The sequence below is a fragment of the Pleurodeles waltl genome, chromosome 4_2 (genome assembly GCF_031143425.1).
Source record: "Pleurodeles waltl isolate 20211129_DDA chromosome 4_2, aPleWal1.hap1.20221129, whole genome shotgun sequence".
In the NCBI taxonomy this organism is placed as follows: domain Eukaryota; kingdom Metazoa; phylum Chordata; class Amphibia; order Caudata; family Salamandridae; genus Pleurodeles; species Pleurodeles waltl.
The window spans coordinates 1,043,223,216-1,043,246,031 of NC_090443.1; positions in this window are offsets into that span (position 1 = coordinate 1,043,223,216).

Here is a 22,816-nt window from a genome sequence, read left to right on the forward strand (position 1 = left end):
CGCAGTGCAGAACAGCAAGGTGACTTCTTGCACTGCGTGACAAATTCATAAATATTCTCCATGTCTTTTAAAGGGTGATAATGGATTTGTTTATTCAGAGGTGGCAATGTTGTCAACTTGCAACTCCTCTACATTCATTTGAACCTTTAGGATTTAGTTATTCAACCTGCCTAACCAGTTAACTGACTAATTGTTATCCAGCTAGGGTGGCCTATGTTTACCAATAACTGTAGGAAAGTACCATCTTGCCTGGCATGTTACCCCCATTTTTCACTGTATATATGTTGTTTTAGTTGTATGTGTCACTGGGACCCTGCCAGCCAGGGCCCCAGTGCTCATAAGTGTGCCTGAATGTGTTACCTGTGTTATGACTAACTGTCTCACTGAGGCTCTGCTAACCAGAACCTCAGTGGTTATGCTCTCTCATTTCTTTCAAATTGTCACTAACAGGCTAGTGACCAATTTTACCAATTTACATTGGCTTACTGGAACACCCTTATAATTCCCTAGTATATGGTACTGAGGTACCCAGGGTATTGGGGTTCCAGGAGATCCCTATGGGCTGCAGCATTTCTTTTGCCACCCATAGGGAGCTCTGACAATTCTTACACAGGCCTGCCACTGCAGCCTGAGTGAAATAACGTCCACCTTATTTCACAGCCATTTTACACTGCACTTAAGTAACTTATAAGTCACCTATATGTCTAACCTTTACCTGGTAAAGGTTGGGTGCTAAGTTACTTAGTGTGTGGGCACCCTGGCACTAGCCAAGGTGCCCCCACATTGTTCAGGGCCAATTCCCCGGACTTTGTGAGTGCGGGGACACCATTACACGCGTGCACTACATATAGGTCACTACCTATATGTAGCTTCACAATGGTAACTCCGAATATGGCCATGTAACATGTCTATGATCATGGAATTGCCCCCTCTATGCCATCCTGGCATAGTTGGCACAATCCCATGATCCCACAGGTCTGTAGCTCAGACCTGGGTACTGCCAAACTGCCTTTCCCGGGGTTTCACTGCAGCTGCTGCTGCTGCCAACCCCTCAGACAGGTTTCTGCCCTCCTGGGGTCCAGCCAGGCTTGGCCCAGGATGGCAGAACAAATGACTTCCTCTGAGAGAGGGTGTTACACCCTCTCCCTTTGGAAAATGGTGTGAAGGCAGGGGAGGAGTAGCCTCCCCCAGCCTCTGGAAATGCTTTCATGGGCACACATGGTGCCCGTTTCTGCATAAGCCAGTCTACACCGGTTCAGGGACCCCTCAGCCCTGCTCTGGCGCGAAACTGGACAAAGGAAAGGGGAGTGACCACTCCCCTGACCTGCACCTCCCCTGGGAGGTGCCCAGAGCTCCTCCAGTGTGCTCCAGACCTCTGCCATCTTGGAAACAGAGGTGCTGCTGGCACACTGGACTGCTCTGAGTGGCCAGTGCCAGCAGGTGACGTCAGAGACTCCTTCTGATAGGCTCCTTCAGGTGTTGCTAGCCTATCCTCTCTCCTAAGTAGCCAAACCCTCTTTTCTGGCTATTTAGGGTCTCTGTCTTTGGGGAATTCCTTAGATAACGAATGCAAGAGCTCATCCGAGTTCTTCTGCATCTCTCTCTTCACCTTCTGCCAAGGAATCGACTGCTGACCGCGCTGGAAGCCTGCAAAACTGCAACAAAGTAGCAAAGACGACTACTGCAACTCTGTAACGCTGATCCTGCCGCCTTCTCGACTGCTTTCCTGGTGGTGCATGCTGTGGGGGTAGTCTGCCTCCTCTCTGCACTAGAAGCTCCGAAGAAATCTCCCGTGGGTCGACGGAATCGTCCCCCTGCAACCGCAGGCACCAAAGAACTGCATCACCGGTACCCTGGGTCTCCTCTCAGCATGACGAGCGAGGTCCCTTGAATCCAGCAACTCTGTCCAAGTGACTCCCACAGTCCAGTGACTCTTCAGTCCAAGTTTGGTGGAGGTAAGTCCTTGCCTCCCCACGCCAGACTGCATTGCTGGGAACAGCGACTTTTGCAGCTACTCCGGCCTCCGTGCACTTCCGGCGGAAATCCTTTGTGCACAGTCCAGCCTGGGTCCACGGCACTCTAACCTGCATTGCACGACCTCCTAAGTTGTCCTCCGGCGGCGTGGGACTCCTTTGTGCGACTTCGGGTGAGCACCATTTCACTCCACTTCGTGGTGCCTGTTCCGGCACTTCTGTGGGTGCTGCCTGCTTCTGAGAGGGCTCCTTGTCTTGCTCGACGCCCCCTCTGTCCCCGGACGCAATTGGCAACATCCTGGTCCCTCCTGGGCCACAGCAGCATCCAAAAACTCTAACCGCACGATTTGCAGCTAGCAAGGCTTGTTGGCGGTATTTCTTCAGGAAAACACTTCTGCACGACTCTCCACGGCGTGAGGGATCAGTCCTCCAAAGGGGAAGTTCCTAGCCCTTGTCGTTTCTGCAGAATCTTCAGCTTCTACTGTCCAGTAGCAGCTTCTTTGCACCCACAGCTGACATTTCCTGGGCATCTGCCCATCTCCGACTTGCTTGTGACTTTTGGACTTGGTCCCCTTGTTCCACAGGTACCCTCGTTTGGAAATCCATCGTTGTTGCATTGCTGATTTGTGTCTTTCCTGCAGAATTCCCCTATCACGACTTCTATGTCCTTTGGGGAACTTTAGTGCACTTTGCACTCACTTTTCAGGGTCTTGGGGTGGGCTATTTTTCTAACCCTAACTGTTTTCTTACAGTCCCAGCGACCCTCTACAAGGTCACATAGGTTTGTGGTCCATTCGTGGTTCGCATTCCACTTTTGGAGTATATGGTTTGTGTTGCCCCTATCCCTATGTGTCCCCATTGCATCCTATTGTAACTATACACTGTTTGCACTGTTTTCTAATACTATACTGCATATTTTTGGTATTGTGTACATATATCTTGTGTATATTTGCTATCCTCATACTGAGGGTACTCACTGAGATACTTTTGGCATATTGTCATAAAAATAAAGTACCTTTATTTTTAGTATATCTGTGTATTGTGTTTTCTTATGATATTGTGCATATGACACTAGTGGTACTGTAGGAGCTTCACTCGTCTCCTAGTTCAGCCTAAGCTGCTCTGCTAAGCTACCATTATCTATCAGCCTAAGCTGCTAGACACCCTATACACTAATAAGGGATAACTGGGCCTGGTGCAAGGTGTAAGTGCCCCTTGGTACTCACTACAAGCCAGTCCAGCCTCCTACAATAACCTACGTGTATTTTGGGGAAGTTATGAACACCCATTGCTGCCAAGTAGCTTTAAGTCATGTCCGCCTGTCCTGCCTTCTTTTCTTGAAGCATGCTGCTTCTGTAACATATAGTTTTGCTTTAATCATTGTAAAAATTGGTGCACAAACCTCAGCATGCAAGTGTTGTTTCCTTAACAGCCAGGATTGGCTAAAGGTGTCCCATATGACATGACCCCACCTGGCAGCTGGTAGCATTTTCTGTGAAAATGTACAGACAATATTTCAAGTTGTTCCAGATTAGCAGGGAAATAAAAGCAGGACATCCACATTTATGGCACACATGGTGATCTTATCTCAGCCTCCACAGCACCCTTGTCCACCTAGCCGTCTCCTGGTCACAGCCAGCAGGCACCTGGTAGTGGTAAACACATCTTATGATCACCATAGATCACCCATCTCCCCTTTTTTGTGCATCAGAAAAGGGCATCATGCCAGTCTCATGCATGAATGCCCATCCTTAGAGAGGAAAATCCCTCATTGGAATGTTCTTTCATTTCTTGCAGACCTGCTGGGGGTTGGTGATTGTCTGCAGGAACAAACGTCTGAACAGCAGGACTGACATCTCCAGAAACCTTTGATTGTGTGCAGAGTAGGGAGAGGCATTTGTCCAGGGGTCAGTGGCCTCACCCAAAATGGCCGCCATGAACGCCAATTCACCAAAAGACCAGGGGTAGCGGAAGTGACATCACACGCCACTTGACCTTTACATTGGCACACACACACACTTGCTTACACATACACAATCACACATACACACACTCTCACCCGCGTGCATGCACACAGAATGCATTTAAAAACAATGTTTACTCACTTTGGCTGCTACAGAGGGTCATGTTCCATCTAATTATACTCCATTTTATTATACTAATATGTTAATATTCACTATTAGTGTAATAAAAAGTGACAAACAAGAGATTGCAGCCCCAACCAATGTCCATTATGACGAGCTGCTGCAGTGTTTCTGGCACTGAATTTGCCATCTCTGAGGCCAGGGGTCGCAAAATCAGTGACAGGGGTCGCAAGAGGCAAGCCAGGGCAGTGGTGTAACGAAAACCGAGCCCCCCCCTTGCAAAGTGCACAGAGGGCCCCCCTCCTGACTCTGGAGCTTTCAGGGTGTGCCACTGTGCTGAGGGAGCCACCTGGAGGTCGAGGCCCCTCCTCGCACCACAGGGCTGAGGGGGACTATGTTACGCCTCTGAGCCAGGGGTTGCATCAGCATCCCCTGGCGACCCCTGAATGACGTTCATGACATTGGCCACACACCGTGGTCTCAGATGGGCGGAAGCCGATGCGCTGCTGAGTGATGACTGTGTCTATTAGAAAACCACAGAGGGTCACCCTATAAATCCAGGGGGGGCTGAGTAATGATTAACAAAAGACTACAATGCCCACTTCGGTACACATAACGTACATGCAGCAAAATGAAACCAAATTAGAAAACATATGATTTATTACTATAATACAAAAGATTAAGGGGGTAATTTTGACCTCGGCGGTCTTTTGACAAGACTGCTGAGGGACCGCCGTGCTGAAGACCGCCAGTGGTGGCGGTTTTCCGCTCGGCGTATTATGACTGCTGGCAGCCCTCCGTCCTTTTTCGGATGGAGAGCCGCCAGCAGCCATACTGGTGAAGTTTGCTCCACCTCCACCGCCACGTCAACAGAACACCGCCCACCGAATCACGTCCTGTGATTCGGCGTGGCGGTGTTCTGTTGACAGTGTGGTGGCGGCGGAGCAGCCCCCATGGAACCCGTCCCCTCCCGGAGGATCAACGGACCAGGTAAGTTGATCGTCCGTTAGGGGAGGGGGGAAGGAGGGTGTTGTGTGTTGTGTGCGTGCATGGGGGTGTGCGTGTGTGTATGTAGAGGGGGTGTGTGAGTGCGTGTATGCATGCAGGGGTGTTGTGTGTTTGGAAATGAGTGCATGTATGTCTGTATGTATGTCTGTATGGATGTGTGCGTGTATGTCTGAATGTGGGTGTGTGCGTATGACTGTGTGTGTGGCTGTTGGCATGTATGTTGATGTGTGTGCGGGTATGTGTGTTGGTGGTGCCTGCGTGCGTGTCAGGTGTGTATGTGTAATGTAATGTTGGGGTAGGGGTGGGGAGGGGTTCCTGCCACCTTTGGGGGTGGCATGGGTGGTGGGGGGTGTAGGGGAAGGTCTCGGGGTGGGGGGTGGGAGAGACCCCTATCAGTGCCAGGGAATTCCCTGGCACCGATAGTGCTTACATGGCGGTTCCAAACCCCATGAAATCCATGGTGGTCAGCCGGGTCATGATACCGCCAGCGGTATTGTGACGGCCGCTGGGCTGGAGACCCAGGTCTCCAGCCCAGCGGTCGTCTCCGCCCTGGCGGTCGGGATGGAGAAGTGGCGGATGACCATGGCGATAACCGCCATGGTCATAATTTCAACATTTTGATCGCCAGCCTGTCTCTTCTCCGCTTCTCTGCCGACCGCCAGGGTCATAATGACCCCCTAAATCACATACAAAATTACAAATAACCCCCCTATCAAAACCTTAAAATACAGAGGACAGAAAAAAATGCTTCAGAAATAAAGTGCACGTGATTTTGAGAAAGCAGGACAAGGAAGTCCATCCAATAACCACAGAAAAGAAGAGGAGCCTGCTGTTTCAACTTATTACTCATTGAATCGTTCAAATAAAATAAGAGGTAATAAATCCTCATTCAAGTCCTTGCTATATACTAAAGGAAAAACTACATCCAGGCTCAAACACACTATCGTTGACGTTTCAACCCATCCAGTTCTCGGGCTACATCCGGGCTCACATACGGGTCTTCATCAGGACTAAAACGATAGGGGTCTATTGAAAAAATCTAATAAATAAAACTCAATATTAATCTAATCTTATAAAAATAATTTTGTTTCATTTTTACTTATGCTGCAAGATCAACTGCATCCATTACTTACATTTGTTGTGATTCCATTATCACAATCTTCATCCAAAAGAGCACCTCATGACACATCTAAAAACAAACCACAATTACAACCAAATCACTAAGACACACCAAATATCTCAAACAACCCTGTACACAACATATTCTTACCAGGAATTACGGGAACATTTCTCCTTCCATCTTCTTTGTATCCAATTATTTCAAAATGGTCCCTAAAAAATCAACCATAAGTAACCCATAAAGATTCTCCAAAAATCCACCAATTTCCTCCTTAATAACTTATTACTACCAAAATCCCATTTACATAAAACCTACATTAACTATAAACAACAGATGCCATTCTACTTCCCAAACACACCCTACATACCTCAAGAAATTTGAACAGTAAGGTCTAGGGATACTGGCAGCCTAAATCCCCATCCAGCCGTCATAGAAAGAAAAGCACCATTTGGGCAACGCACTTAAATAGCATTGTTCTATTGCCTTAAATCACCACAGGTGTGGAGCCCTTAGCCAAGGTGCTCCACACTGGTCCGCCCTAATCAACACGCCCACTGCACATTCTGCAATCTAGCAGGAAGTTGCCTGTCTCGATAATATCCAGATCACAACCTCGTTCCTTTCTGGTCCGAAGACCAAAGGGAACGGGAAATCAAACGTTCAACGTGCGTTTCCGATTGCGCATTCCAGCCAATCCGTGACGTCCTGGAACCCTTAACAAAGGTGTTCCACACTGGTCCGCCTTATTCAATCCGCCCACTGCCGAATAACTTACCAAATTCCTTTAATTTAAAAATGGAATTGCATCATTTTTTTCATAAGGTCAGATTGAGGTATTACTTTAATAAGTCTACATCAAGCCCCTCGCCTTCAGTGACGGATTTACGCATACCTTCTACCTTTACTCCTCCTGCTCATTTAATGTCACAAACAATTCTGACTTTTGAACGGGTGGTGATGCGGGATACGATGAATTTGATAGCTAAAGGGAGATATGTGAAATATAACATTACTAAAGCAGAGAGGGAAGCACTGTCTAGTTTGAAATCTAATAGACAGTGATTAAGCAAGCGGATAAGGGAGGAGCGATTGTAGTACAGAATACTGGAGATTATAAAAATGAAATTTTGACTCAATTGGCTGATACTGTGAGTTATTTCAGATTGGAATATGACACTACGAATGAAATGATGACATTGATTCAAAAAGTTATGGATAGAGGTCTGGAGAAGGGTTTCTTATCAGAACTGGAACATGCTTTTTTGAATAAGAGGAATCCCCGTATGCCTACGATTTATACACTCCTGAAAATCCATAAGAATTTTGAAAAACCTCCAGGTCATCCGATAATATCAGGATGTGGTTCCATTTTGGAACCTACTTGTAAATATGTGGATTTCTTTTTGAAACCTTTGGTTCCAGAAACGAAGGTCTACCTTAGAGACACTATGGAAACTATAAAAATCCTTGATAAATTACATTTTGATAGTGAGAACCAGATTTTGATGACAATGCACATTGTTTCACTATATACAACATTCCTCAGGGACAGGCTCTACAAGTGATCAAAGAGAGATTAGATGGAAGACCACAGCCATCGCAAGTACCAACCGGGTTCATAATAGAACTTTTAGAGATAGCTATGTGTAAAAAGAAATTCTATTTCCAGGGGAACTTTTATATGCAGACTAAAGGGGTAGCTTTGGGGGCAACCTTTGCACCTGATGTAGCTATTTTGTGTATAACTTTGAACAACAATATATCTTTGATCAAACGTCACCATTTTTTACTCATATTTCATTATGGAAACGTTATATTGATGACGTAATACTAATCTGGACAGGTACCCAAGGGGACATGCTGAGTTTCATAAATGGTTGAATGACAGAACAAAAGATATTCAATTAACTATACAATCTAGTCCCTCTGAAATTGATTTTTTGGATATAACTATTAGAGTAGAAGATAACCAACTTTATACCACTCTATATAGAAAATCGAGTGAGAGGAATTCTCTTTTACAATACACGAGTCATCATCCTCGTAATGTTAGAGATAACCTACCTAATGGTCAATTTCTTCGTATTAGAAGAAATTGTACTCGCAAACAATATTACTTTGAGGAATCGGAGGAATTGCTGAATCACCTCATAGCACGAGGTTATCCTAAGAGGCTAGTGAGGAAGTCATGCAAGCGAGCCTGATTCTGTCAGAGGGATCATTTACTTGAACCCTTACTAAAATGGACAATGATGGGAATAAGTTGGTCTGTGTTACGACATATTGCACAAGGAGTACTGAAATCAAAAAGATTATTAATAACTATTGGAGTTTGGTTTCTGATGACCTAGAAATATTTGATTTCCCGATGCATGCCTTTAAGAGAGCTAAGAATATCAAAGATTGGGTAGTGAATTCATTATTAGCAGATCTCCCGAAAACCTCTCTTTTAACAATGTTAAGGTTACCAAAAATTGTGGGCCATTTTGGAGATGAAAGTATTCAAATATAAGCACATTTCTGTGACCTTGAAAGAACATACCAACTGTAATTGTGTTAATGTGATTTATGTGATCAAATGTCCATGTGATTTGTTGTATGTGGGTCAAACTAAACAGAAAATCAAGGTGCGCATCTTACAACATTGTAGTCGTATTAGATGTAAGGTACATGGGGCACCGTTGGTTGAACACTTTACTACATTGAATCATTCAGTGGACTCCCTAAGATGGGGGGTGACTCATAAGATTATTGTCACTCCTGGGGGGGGCAATTTGGCAAACATAATGAATTTACGAGAGTGTAAATGAATCCATCTTTTGGACTCTGTGAGTCAAGGTCTTAAGGAATATGAGGCGATATCAAGGCAGACAGCTAGTCTGTCGAATGGGTAGATGTTGGACTATATTGGATTGTAGTATGTCTTTTGGAAACCTTTAGTGGGTATAGGTAAGGATATAAAGGATTGTTATGTACTTTCTATGATTAATATAACTTTTGGACGGCATGGCCCTTGAATGTTATATTGATTCACATCTAATTTGAAACTAGGTTGTTGTATTTAATGAGGATTAACTATGTTAATGCCTTAGAGACATGACTGTGTGGTTCTTATCTGTATGAGTATAATGGTATTTTATCTATTTGACATAGTGTTCGATATTTATTGAGGTATTATCTATTATGGTGTGTTTAATAATGCCTAGGGTGAGCTACAAGTGTAAATACAAATAAAAATACATAAAAGTTTAATAACGATTTATCCTGATTTGGATTGGTTTGTGAACGTTCTCGTATTATGCGAGAAACGATGGTGAGAAGATGGTAGTGATTTGAAGATTTGATGTGCAATATGATGGGTCTTTGGCACAATATCAATTGGCCACCCTATATTTGATGTTGGATGAACTATCCGGTTTTAAACCGGAACGGAATGAGTCTTAAATTTTGGTGTTTTTTAACAATGGTTTGCTTTCTTCCGGGTCTTTGTTTACGACTTAATATGGCGATTTCCGGTGTACACCGGAGAATGCACGCTGCATGCGTTCAACTAGGCGGACCAGTGGGAAAACCTCAATTGAAGGTCCGAGGACGTTTTGCATGAGGGAGAAATAAACGCGCTACAGGAAGCGCGTTGAGCGTATGTCTTTCGTCCGTTATCGGACCAGAAAGGAACGAGGTGTGGTCCGTTAAAAGACTTCCGGTTATATTCGGCCGTGCACGGATTGAATAAGGCGGACCAGTGTGGAACACCTTTCTTAAGGTTTCAAGGACGTCACGGATTGGCTGGAATGCGCTATCGGAAGCGCGTTGAACGTTTGATTTCCCGTTCCCTTTGGTCTTCAGACCAGAAAGAAACGAGGTTGTGATCTGGATATTATCGAGAAAGGCAACTTCCTGCTAGATTGGAGAATGCGCAGTGGGTGTGTTGAATAAGGCGGACCAGTGTGGAGCACCTTGGCTAAGGGCTCCACACCTGTGGTGATTTAAGGCAATAGAACAATGCTATTTAAGTGCGTTGCCCAAATGGTGCTTTTCTTTCTATGACGGCTGGTTATTGGATGGACTTCCTTGTCCTGCGTTCTCAAAATCACGTGCACTTTATTTCTGAGGCACTTTTTTCTGTCCTCTGTATTTTAAGGTTTTGATAGGGGGGTTATTTGTAATTTTGTATCTGATTTAATCTTTTGTATTATAGTAATAAATTATATGTTTTCTAATTTGGTTTCATTTTGCTGCATGTACGTTATGTGTTCCGGAGTGGGCATTGTAGTCTTTTGTGAGTGATGACTGTGGGTAGAGGCAGCGGCCATGGAGCAATCACTGGGGAGCATTGACCAAGGAGGGAGATGAAGGAATGGACGAACAGAGTGAGCAGGGGAAGGGAAGTGACGATGATGATGAACAGGGTACAGGGCAACAGAATGCACTTCTATTGACTGCTACAAGTCAAATGTTTTCAGAACAAGCAAAGGAAAAAATAGTTCCCTAACGGCAGCTGTGGAAGGCTACACTTATCCAATCAGAACACTGTGAGACTGAAATGCTTCGGAGCGGAACAAACAGAACTATAGGGGGAAAATCTGTCAAATCGGGAACAGAGAAGTGAGCAAGACAAGGGAGCCATCAAATCATAAAGTAATGGGCATACTCAGAGGCCACTCTATGTATATGTTAAAGTATGCAAAACAATGTTGTCTGCGACAGACTTACGTGTTATGTGGCATGCAGCAGACGTTCGCCGTTAGCAGCAAAGACAATAGCTCTGTCTTAAAACTGAAAGTGTTTTTCTTTCATATGCGAGTCTGTATGTGCGGTATTGTAGCTGGGTGACTGGGTGAATGCATCACAAAGCACAGTTTACATCTTGATAATATAGAAAGCAATGGTTTAATTGCTTTCTGTGCTTTAATATGACACTTCGGGCTTGAACAATGTTAATTGTGTTGCTCGCTAAACATTGGCAAAGCACGAGCCATTGATTTTGCCAGTGCTTGTTGCTATAGGTATCAGGCAGTTGGGGAAAAATAGGCAACTTAAGAACACTGATGACAGTCCATGCTTAAGTGTTTATGAGGAAAATTAATGATCACAAAGTTGGTCATACCTAATACTAGTATCAAACCTCAAGAGAGATTACTATGATGTAAAGACGTATCACTTGAAAGTATCATGTCAGTCATTCAGAAACTGAACAAGGCAAAAACATATTAAAAATACCTGAAAAGACACAGAGATAAAATGCGCTCACAGGAATAACAACAATTTGATAATATACTTACAAACAGCTGGAACAGCAGTAAGGTTATCAGTTTAGCTACAGCATGTTACAGGTTTGTGCATAGTAACCAGGGGTTGACTCAAGTCTTGTCCTGCAATAGATGATGGGACAAGAGGTCATGTTTAGATTTTGGCTATAAACAGATTCATCTTAGTAGGAAAGTGCCGCTTTTGACATGGTCACCCCCGCCCCCCACACACACACACTTTTTGCCTGGTTTCTGGTGTGATTTTGATTGTTAGTGCTAACCAGGTCCTCAGTGCCAGATCTCTTTCCCCAAAACTGCACAGTTGTTCTGCACAGTTGGCAAACTCTTTAGCATCCACTGTAAGTCCCTAGTAAATGGCACCCCTGGTACCACTGGCCTGGGGTACTAAGGAAAGTCTCTGAGGGCTGCAGCAACAATAGTGCCACCCCCATGGACCCCTCACCAAACTCACACAAGTGCTGCCATTGCAGACTGCGGGGCTGATTCTAACCTTGGCGGACGGCGGAGGCCGTCCGCCAAGGTTCCGCCGTCAGAACACCGCACCGCGGTCGAAAGACCGCGGCGGTGATTCTGAGATTTGCCCTGGGCTGGCGGGCGGCCGCCAAAAGGCCGCCCGCCAGCCCAGGGCAAATCAACCTTCCCACTAGGATGCCGGCTCAGAATTGAGCCGGCGGAGTGGGAAGGTGCGACGGGTGCAGTTGCACCCGTCGCGTATTTCAGTGTCTGCTAGGCAGACACTGAAATACTTTGTGGGGCCCTCTTACAGGGGCCCCTGCCGTGCCCATGCCAGTGGCATGGGCACGGCAGGGGCCCCCAGGGGCCCCGCGGCACCCCCTACCGCCATCCTGTTCCTGGCGGGCGAACCGCCAGGAACAGGATGGCGGTAGGGGGTGTCAGAATCCCCCATGGCGGATTCTAAGGGCAGCGGTAAACCGGCGGGAGACCGCCGGTTTACCCTTTCTGGCCGCGGCTGAACCGCCGCGGTCAGAATGCCCTGCGGGGCACCGCCGGCCTGTCGGCGGTGCTCCCGCCGACCCTGGCCCCGGCGGTCTTAGACCGCCGGGGTCAGAATGACCCCCTGCGTGTGTTGGTGCAGGCTAAATTAAAAACACAACCTGCCACACAGCCCTATGTGCCAGGTCCCCTAACACTGCATGTGCCAGGTGTAAGTCACCCCTAAGGCCGGGTGCATCCAGGCACATGTGAGGGCATATAGGTATGAGCAGCTATGCCTCTGTTGATTTAGAGACATCGCAAGTGCACATGGAAGCCATTTTAAATGCATGCACTGGACATTCCCCAGCTACATGATGGCTTCTCTGAATCCTGGGATGTTTGGTATCAAACAACTCAGAATAATAAATCCTCACTGGCCCAAGTGATGGATGTATTAACAGGTGCACACAGAGGGCACCTTAGAGGTACCCCCTGAAAAACTGCCAACTCTAGTGTCTTGACTGAGTGGTCCTGACCAGTTCAGCCACCACAGATGTGTTTCTAGCCCCCCCAAGGTGAGAGCCAGTTCTCTCCAGGGCCAGAGACAAAGCCTGCACTGGGCAGAGGTGTGACCTCGTCTCCCAGGCAGGATGGACATTCCAGGTCGGGGAGCTTCAAAGCCCTTGCAGCCTTTGTAATGCAACCCAGGTTTCTCCACATGGTGGAGATGACCAACACCCCCTGTCCTGATCCCACTTTTGGCAGCAGCACAGGCGGGAAAATTAGTTAAATTAGGAGGAGTGCCCACTCCATGCCAGTCCCACCCCTAAGGTGGACGGGCTGAAGTGGACACTACTTTTAAAATTCTTCCATCTTGTTTGGAAAGGAATTAGGCCACTATGGTTAGGGTTATGCCCACTTCCCAGAAGAAGTGGTCATAGAAAGGGTGTAGTCACCCTAAAGGTGGTCAGCCCATTGGCAACTACCTGGCGCTCCCTGTAATGCCCCTAAACTGAGTATTTAGGTGGCACTCCTGAACCCTAGAATTCAGATTTCGACAAGCTAAGAAGACCCAGACAAACAAGAGTTGCACCTACAGAAGAAGAAAAGAAGAAGCAGCTGACCGGTAACCAGCCCCTCCCGCGTGCTTGCTGACCTCAAAGGATCCTGCACAAGAAGCCAACTCGTCCAGCCTTCATTAACCACTCAAGTCTCCTGTTGGCAGCGGACTTGCCCTACAAGAAGAAACTTCAAGCAAAGGACTCAGCAGCTGCTGAAACCCCAGAAACCCAACACTAGAAGTAACCACTACACCCGATGTCCACAACATGAAGTGAAGCCAACCAATGGTGCCAATGCAGGTCCCCAGCTGCCCGAGTCCAGTGTGGTCTCACCCATCTTGGATTCTCCCGAGATACCTGCAGTCTCTGCATGCAGGCTCCCTCTCCCACAGGCTTGTGAAGGGAGAAAATCACACATCTCCAGCAACCACTGCACCGTGACCCCTGACCCCAGCTCAGGTGGGTCATCGGTGCCAACGAAGTCCCCCAACTCAGAAGAACTAGAGTCCACCGTGGGTCCACCCCTGCTGGACTCCATGATGACGCGTGAAGCCTCAACACACAGGAACCCCTGACTGCAAGTGCTCTCGGATGTGAAAACGACACCTAAAGACACCCTTGTATCCGTCACCTGTGGGAACAGGAAAAGAGGACCAAAGGTGCACCCATGTCCCCGAGCACCCCAAGTCTACTACTACATGCTTGTTGTCTCTGACATGCTTCCTAGCCAGAGCCTGCAGCCTGTCTTTACGAGGACCAAACTCCTATAGGAAACCATTGGGCACCCGACGTCTTAATGCACCTCTGCACCTGGCCGACCAAGTGCTGCCTGGTGTGACCTGTTGGTGTGATTCTGACTAGTGTCCAGTACTTACCTTAACTTCCTGAGATTGGCTTCAGAAGTGGTCGTTAAACCTGTGTTTGCTGAACATTGTTTTACTCCATAGGATACCATTGAAAGAACTCTGAAAATTGCACGGTGTTGCTTAAGAGTCTACTTAACTGATTATGAAGTTCTTGGGCTTGAAATATACATTCAAATAATTGATATTTTTCTAAATTGGGCTCAGATTTATTCTTTGAGTCTGTGTCTCATTTGTTGCCTCTGTGAGTACAACAAATGCTTAGCACTACCTTACCTGGATGGCTTTGTTGTCTGTCTCAGGTGTGTGTTCCTGATTTGATGGCTTCCCTCCCTATTCTTGTGTTTGCCCCGCTGATTAGTGTATAGTCTCACAGAAGTTTCACTGGAAGAGGTAGCCTTATGTTTTCCCCCCAAAAATCATAATAAAGATAGATATATGGATACAATAGCTAGAAAAGCTTTTGATCAACATGTTATATCCATTGGTCTGGTCAATAGTTCCTCCTATCACAGAGTAATGCATGGAACAGCATGTCGGTTTCCTTCCATCACAGCACAGGACAAAGTGCCATTTTATCAAACACACAAAAGGTAATGGGAGAAGTGCTTGCAATTTGCTAACCTCTGGCAATCGCTTTGGGTACCATTCCAACCCATCGTTCTTCTGCTCACCATGCCACCTCAGTTTGGACCCAGCCATATGAAAATCAACTCTTGGGCCTGTTCCTTATGGGAACAGTCCAGCCCGAACTGCGAGACCAGGTCCTCCCTCAACCAGAACTAAAGCAACCCAGGACCGGTTTCGCCCTAGTTAGGCCTCACCAGTTGGGGATAGCTTGGCTCCAGCGGCACAGTGAGCATGGGACCCACGTTTGGGCACACCTTTGCCACTTATAGCGTTACATGAATGGCACAAATGGGAAGAATACTTACAATTTGTCTAACCACTGGCAATCACTCAGGGTAGCGTAGATTATTAGAGTCGCAAAAGTGTATATGCAAATTTATATTTTAATGCCATGTCCACTTAACTGGTGAAGGATTTTTCTAGTAATTATATCTGTCTTGAGAAATGACATCCAGGAAAGCCCTGCAGTACTGCATCTTTGTAAAAGTATTTTCAAGAAGCTGCTTCTGACTCAAGGGGAATATCTAGGAGCATTTTTCAGACATATTAACTGCCATTCATAGGTTACTTTGTTCATAGTAACCGTTAGTCACGTTTTGCTTTCTCCTCCACATAGCGATGGATCAGTCCATCTCACAAATTCAATAGGAACAATATTTTACATTTTAAGGGCCCTATGTATTTACCAGTGACTGGTTGTACCTATATATATTGTCGTGTCATTAAAGTATTCTATGACATACAAGACAGGTATTGAAATCTCAATACTGAGTCATCATTATAAACCAGCATTTACAGATTTATTTAGCATATCACAAAGAAGCACAAATCATTTCAGCAGAAAATGTATACATTGAAATAAGACCCCCTCAGCTTTGTAAGGTCTTTACAAGCATTTTCTCTGATAGGGGCATAAAGTAAAGACTTTCCTGCAGTTCTTTCTAACTTGAGAGAAACATCCAATGTTGTTACGGTTTTCAATGTGCTTACCGTCGAAGTTGAGAAGAGTTGGGGAACGGCCCCGGTTCCGGCAGGTTCTGCTCTGGCCGAGGTAGGGGCGACCCCTTCCGGTAGCCACGGTGCTGTTTGACAATAGCAAGCCACTACAGTCCGTGCCCTGCAGAAGGAGTCCCAGAGGAAAAACCCCAGTAGGGTAAAAAACCTCCAACAGGAACTCCCTGAAAAGGAAGGAGGACACCAAGGCGTTAGAGCGGAAGATCTGGAGTACAGGAAGACTGGAAAACGAAGACAGATCAGGAAACACTGGATTCACAGGAAGAAACCAGTCAGAGCGTGACTACCACCAAGGAGTGTTGCAACGCAATGAACAAGCAGCTGACTTCCCCTTATATACCTCTAGACAGGAAGTAGGAAACAGGAAGTAGAAACACCACCATCTTGAATTGGGAAAAAGAGTATAATAGTGAATCAGGTACATGCGTCCAAACAAAGAAAAATAATGCATGCTGGGAAGAGAGGAAGTGGGTAGCATGCTGGGAAAGGGAAAAGGTCTGCATAAAAGCACCATCATGTGCAAATATCCGGCTTTTGCCTGTGCATGCTGGTAAGTGCCCAAGTACATGCAGTCAAAAATGTAAAGCGCACTAATGCGTAGTGCGCGGCAGGATCTAGACCAAACTCGAGGTCTTTCACCCGCTGCGTTTGTCTTTCCTGGAAAGACAAAAGAAGGGGGCGCGGCGAGTGCCGCGACCCACGGACGAACCCGCGGCTGTCCCCGCGACCCGCACGCAAGCCGCGGCTTCCCTCGCGGCTTGCATGCAGGCCGCGGCTTCCCCGTGGTTCGTATGCCGGCCACGGCTTTCCCCGTTGCCCGCACGCAGACCGCGGTAGAATGCCGCGGCGCGGCCGCCTGAGTCTGACAAATGTAGCCTTGTGAAAGACTTTTCAAGTGGTTGCATCGTCTCCATGAGAAACGTCTCGCGTAGCTTGGATGTTGCCTCACATAAATGGGGAATAACCACGGTCCCTAGACTGGGAAGTGGGACTTGAGAGCTAGCTTGGATAAGGCTAGTTTGCCTGCCATTTCAAAGCTGGAAGGCAAAGAATGTGCAAGATCTGTGCCCCTCACCCAGATCCAGAGGGATGTGAAATCTGTGCCCTGCATCAGGCTCTACAGGTGTGAGATCTGTGCCCCTCACCCAGATCCACAAAGACGTGAACTCTGTGCCCAGCACCAGGCTCCAGGAAGGTGTGAGATCTGTGCCGGTCACCCAGATCCAGACAGATGTGAAATCTGGTCCCAGCATCAGGCTCTAGGGGTGGGAAGTCTATGCCCCTCACCCACATCTAGAGAGATTTGAAATATGTGCCAGCATGAGGCTCTAGGAAGGAGTGAGATCTGTGTCCCTCACCCAAATTAAGAGAGAGATGTGAAATCTATGCCCAGCACCAAACTCTAGGGGTGTGAGATCTGTGCTCCTTACCCAGATCTAGAGAGATGTGAAATCTGTGCCAGCATCAGGCTCCAGGAAGGTGAGAGATCTGTGCCCCTCACCCAGATCCAGAGAGATGTGAAATCTGTGCCAGCATCAGGCTCCAGGAAGGTGTGAGATCTGTGCCCCTCACCCAGATCTAGAGAGATGTGAAATCTGTGCCCGGCATCAGGCTCTAAGATGGTGTGAGATCTGTGCCCCTCACCCAGATCCAGAGAGATGTGAAATCTGTGCCCGGCATCAGGCTGTAAGATGGTGTGAGATCTGTGCCCCTCACCCAGATCCAGAGAGATGTGAAATCTGTGCCAGCATCAGGCTCTGGGAAGGAGTGAGATCTGTGCCCCTCACCCAGATCCAGACAGATGTGAAATCTGTGCCAGCATCAGGCTCTAGGAAGGAGTGAGATCTGTGCCCGTCACCCAGATCCAGAGGGATGTGAAATCTATGCCAGCATCAGGCTCTAGGAAGGAGTGAGATCTGTGCCCCTCACCCAAAGCCAGACAGATGTGAAATCTGTGCCCGGCATCAGGCTCTAGGAAGGAGTGAGATCTGTGCCCCTCACCCAGATCCAGAGAGATGTGAACTCTGTGCCCAGCACCAGGTTGTAGGAAGGTATGAGATCTGTGCCCTCACCCAGATCCAGAGAGATGTGAAATCTGTGCCAGCATCAGGCTCTAGGAAGGAGTGAGATCTGTGCCCTCACCCAGATCTAGAGAGATGTGAAATCTGTGCCCGGCATCAGGCTCTAGGACGGTGTGAGATCTGTGCCCGTCACCCAGATCCAGAGGGATGTGAAATCTGTGCCTAGCATCAGGCTCCAGGAAGGAGTGAGATCTGTGCCCCTCACCCAGATCTAGAGAGCTGTGAAATCTGTGCCAGCATCAGGCTCTAGGAAGGAGTGAGATCTGTGCCCTCACCCAGATCCAGAGGGATGTGAAATCTGTGCCCGGCATCAGGCTCTAGGATGGTGTGAGATCTGTGCCCCTCACCCAGATCTAGAGAGATGTGAAATCTGTGCCAGCATCAGGTTGTAAGAAGGTGTGAGATCTGTGCACCTCATCCAGATCTAGAGAGATGTGAAAACTGTGCCCAGCATCAGGCTCCAGGATGGAGTGAGACGTGCCCCTCACCCAGATCCAGAGGGATGTGAAATCTGTGCCAGCATCAGGCTCTAGGAAGGAGTGAGATCTGTGCCCTCACCCAGATCCAGAGGGATGTGAAATCTGTGCCCAGTATCAGGCTCCGGGAAGGTGTGAGATCTCTGCCCCCCACCCAGATCCAGAGAGATGTGAACTCTGTGCCCAGCACCAGGCTGTAGGAAGGTGTGAGATCTGAGCACCTCATCCAGATCTAGAGAGACGTGAAATCTGTGCCCAGCATCAGGCTGTAGGAAGGAGTGAGATCTGGCCCTCACCCAGATCCACAAAGATGTGAACTCTGTGCCCAGCATCAGGCTGTAGGAAGGAGTGAGATCTGTGCCCTCACCCAGATCCAGAGAGATGTGAACTCTGTGCCCAGCAGCAGGCTCCGTGAAGGTGTGAGATCTGTGCCCTCACCAAGAACCAGAGGGATGTGAACTCTGTGCCCAGCATCAGGCTGTAGGAAGGAGTGAGATCTGTGCCCTCACCCAGATCCACAAAGATGTGAACTCTGTGCCCAGCATCAGGCTGTAGGAAGGAGTGAGATCTGTGCCCTCACCCAGATCCAGAGAGATGTGAACTCTGTCCCCAGCACCAGGCTCCTGGAAGGTGTGAGATCTCTGCCCGCCACCCAGATCCAGAGAGATGTGAACTCTGTGCCCAGCACCAGGCTGTAGGAAGGTGTGAGATCTGAGCACCTCATCCAGATCTAGAGAGACGTGAAATCTGTGCCCAGCATCAGGCTGTAGGAAGGAGTGAGATCTGTGCCCTCACCCAGATCCACAAAGATGTGAACTCTGTGCCCCGCATCAGGCTGTAGGAAGGAGTGAGATCTGTGCCCTCACCCAGATCCAGAGAGATGTGAACTCTGTGCCCAGCATCAGGCTGTAGGAAGGAGTGATATCTGTGCCCTCACCCAGATCCAGAGAGATGTGAACTATGTGCCCAGCACCAGGCTCCGGGAAGGAGTGAGATCTGAGCACCTCATCCAGATCTAGAGAGACGTGAAATCTGTGCCCAGCATCAGGCTGTAGGAAGTAGTGAGATCTGTGCCCTCACCCAGATCCAGAGAGATGTGAACTCTGTGCCCAGCACCAGGCTCCTGGAAGGTGTGAGATCTCTGCCCGCCACCCAGATCCAGAGAGATGTGAACTCTGTGCCCAGCACCAGGCTGTAGGAAGGTGTGAGATCTGAGCACCTCATCCAGATCTAGAGAGACGTGAAATCTCTGCCCAGCATCAGGGTGTACGAAGGAATGAGATCTGTGCCCTCACCCAGATCCACAAAGATGTGAACTCTGTGCCCAGCATCAGGCTGTAGGAAGGTGTGAGATCTGTGCCCTCACCAAGAACCAGAGGGATGTGAACTCAGACCTTGGAGCTTTGAAAAACTTTCAAGCATGGAACCTTCTGGTGAAGAATACATTTGCTCTAAAGGGCGTGACTAAAAGGCTGATTTTTTTTAAATAAGAATGTAATTATTATTGTGGTAATATTTTTTCAACCTCCCAATTCAATTCAGCTATTCCTCAAAACAAGAGATTTTGTAATGTCTCGCCCTTTCCTGTGAACTTAAAAGTTCACATCCGGAAAGCAGGGCGATTGTTGCTTTTGGGAAAATGAAATGATTTCCCTGTATTAGAGGAAGACTTGTTTTCTTTGGAGCAGCAGAGATGTGACTCAGTGCTGAAATATTGAAATGTCCCACAGTGGGCATGGCCTGTTACAGATAAGAAAGGATTGTAGTGCTCTGTAGATCCCAAAGTTACCTGAGGTCCTTAGGGATTAGGGGAAATGCTATCTGTTTTTTATGCCTCTTAGAGCCCACTTCAATGCCCCTGCAGCTACAAACATAGCTCAAAGACTTCTACATAGCGCTATAACAATGCACAATGCGCATCAATACCTTATTACATCCTGCAGATGGACCAGCCCAACCCCACCGACCACCTAAACAGCGACATCAAACAGCTCGACGAGTGGATCACAGAATGCGCCGATTCCCTGACACTCCGCCAACACAACAACCAAAAAAGAACCTGGAAGCAGGCTAGCTGGTGATAGCGCATCCAATCTTTATAAATTACCTATACTTGGACACGCTGGAGGTCGGTGAACCTTTTAACCTAGTTGGGCTCTCCTCATCCAAGAATAGTCAGATCATTCAAATCAATCATCGATAACCATTTTAATCAATAACCAACAATCAATTAATAATCAATCACGAATCGATAGTAACCAGTATTTGACATACAATGACCTTTCGGTCATGAATAACCACACCTGTTTATTAAATGTTAATGAGTTTATTTCCCTATATTAACAAAGCTAGCACAATGTAAGTAAGTCTCAAAATCAAATGGTATACATATACAAGCATTACTAGCTGTCCATAGCGTCGGAAGAATCGCAATCTACGCAAAATCTGGATTATAATGCACTCGGTTATAGCAATACAAATCACTAATATAAGTAACTGAGCTTGGCTAATTGCATACATCGGTCAGCATAACAAGATCTCAATTTAGCATGGTGCATCAGATGAATACCTCGACTAACCTCTAATTAGCATTGGCTTGTGGGGCTTCATGCAAATTTAGACAACTTCTAGCTTGGGCTCTGTAAAAATAAGCAGTTGGTACCTAGGAAGGAAAACACAATGCATAATACAATTATCCTTTTATAATTACCAATTACAATCAGCATTCAAGGAAAATCTTCGTCCTTCAGGTACCGGTTTGATCAGCATGGGGCAGATTTCAAAGGGGCAAAGTTAAAGCAAGTTTCCTTGCAGCAGCAAGGAAAGCGGGGCAAAAGTTATAACATGGACAAAACGGGGCAGGATTAAAGTTAAAGTCTCTAGGGTGAGAATCCTTAAAGTCTCTTTCTCTGGAATAGAGAAAAGGGCATCAAGATGTCATCTAAAACGGCGTCTGGCATTTGGCTTCAAAATGGCATCAAGGAAAATGGCTGACTTCTCTTTGTCCGGTCGGTTTAAATAAGAAATGTTCCAAATTCTCCAGGGTCTTCCATTGGAGGGTTCATAGGGTGACTTCAATTTAACCAATGAATAGTGTCTTTTCTCCTAGTACTCAATTTTGCATAATGTGTCCTTGGAGCCTTGGAACACAAGTTGCAACAAAGTTTGCCAATTAATTTCCTATCAGTGTCTTCATTGTCCGCACCTGCAGAAGCTGACCTTGCATCAAAGAGGATGAAACCAACCTAGCACGAAACCTTGAGATAAATGTATTAGTCATCTCTACTGGAAAAACACAACCTTAAAATAAGATATGCGTTTTGTTAATTCAAGTGAAAACCACGCAGTTAGAATTTAAGACCAGACAACTAGGCCAAAGCCTCTGCTAAATTTAAGCTAAGCATATAACAGTTTCAACAAGAAAATCCTAAAATACATTTGCAATTATGGCAGATTACTACATTTGTCGATTCTTCATGATTAATTAAGCTTGAATATAATAATGGCGAACTACCCCGTGGGCACAATTTCCCATGTACATTAATTTTCTTTGCTAAAATCACACTACCTTATACGATTTTGATTATATGATATATAAGCATTTGTTAGTCTTTCTTTTCTGCTTCATCACTGGTATGATGAGGAACTCCACTCAACTAAACAACTCTGCAAAACGGAAAGACAATGGGGAACGTACGACAAAGAAACTGACATGGACACTTACAAAGTAACACCCAGACTCTACCATCAGCAGATCAGAGAAACCAAGAAGAAAGCTCTACCAGAGCCCATAGATAGCAGCTCCAATAGCTTTAAAGAAATCTTCACCATCGTCAAGGACTTCACCACTCCAGCCTGCACGCAAATAGCCTCATCCCCTCACAAAAACTGTGCAGTAACCTATCAGAATGTTTCAGCAACAAGATCAACGACATCTGCAAGCATTTTGACCCTCAACTGAACGTCTGCTGCCTCACCTCCACCCTACACACAAACCACCACGGAAACACTCGAACTACGTGGGAGACAATCACCACAGGAGAAGCAGCCAACATTATGGGGACCGTCCACTCCAGGGCACTGATGGACCCCTGTCCTCACCACATTTACAACATGGGTACCTCCCCAATAAGCGAAGTACTCACCCACATCCTGAACACACCCACCACAACTTCAACATTCACAAAGTTCTGGAAACAGGCAGCCAGTGCACTTCTAAAGGATACTAACCACCAAACAGCTCCTCAACATGCTCCAAACCATGCAGAACACAGTCGCAAGACTCATCCTCAACCTACCT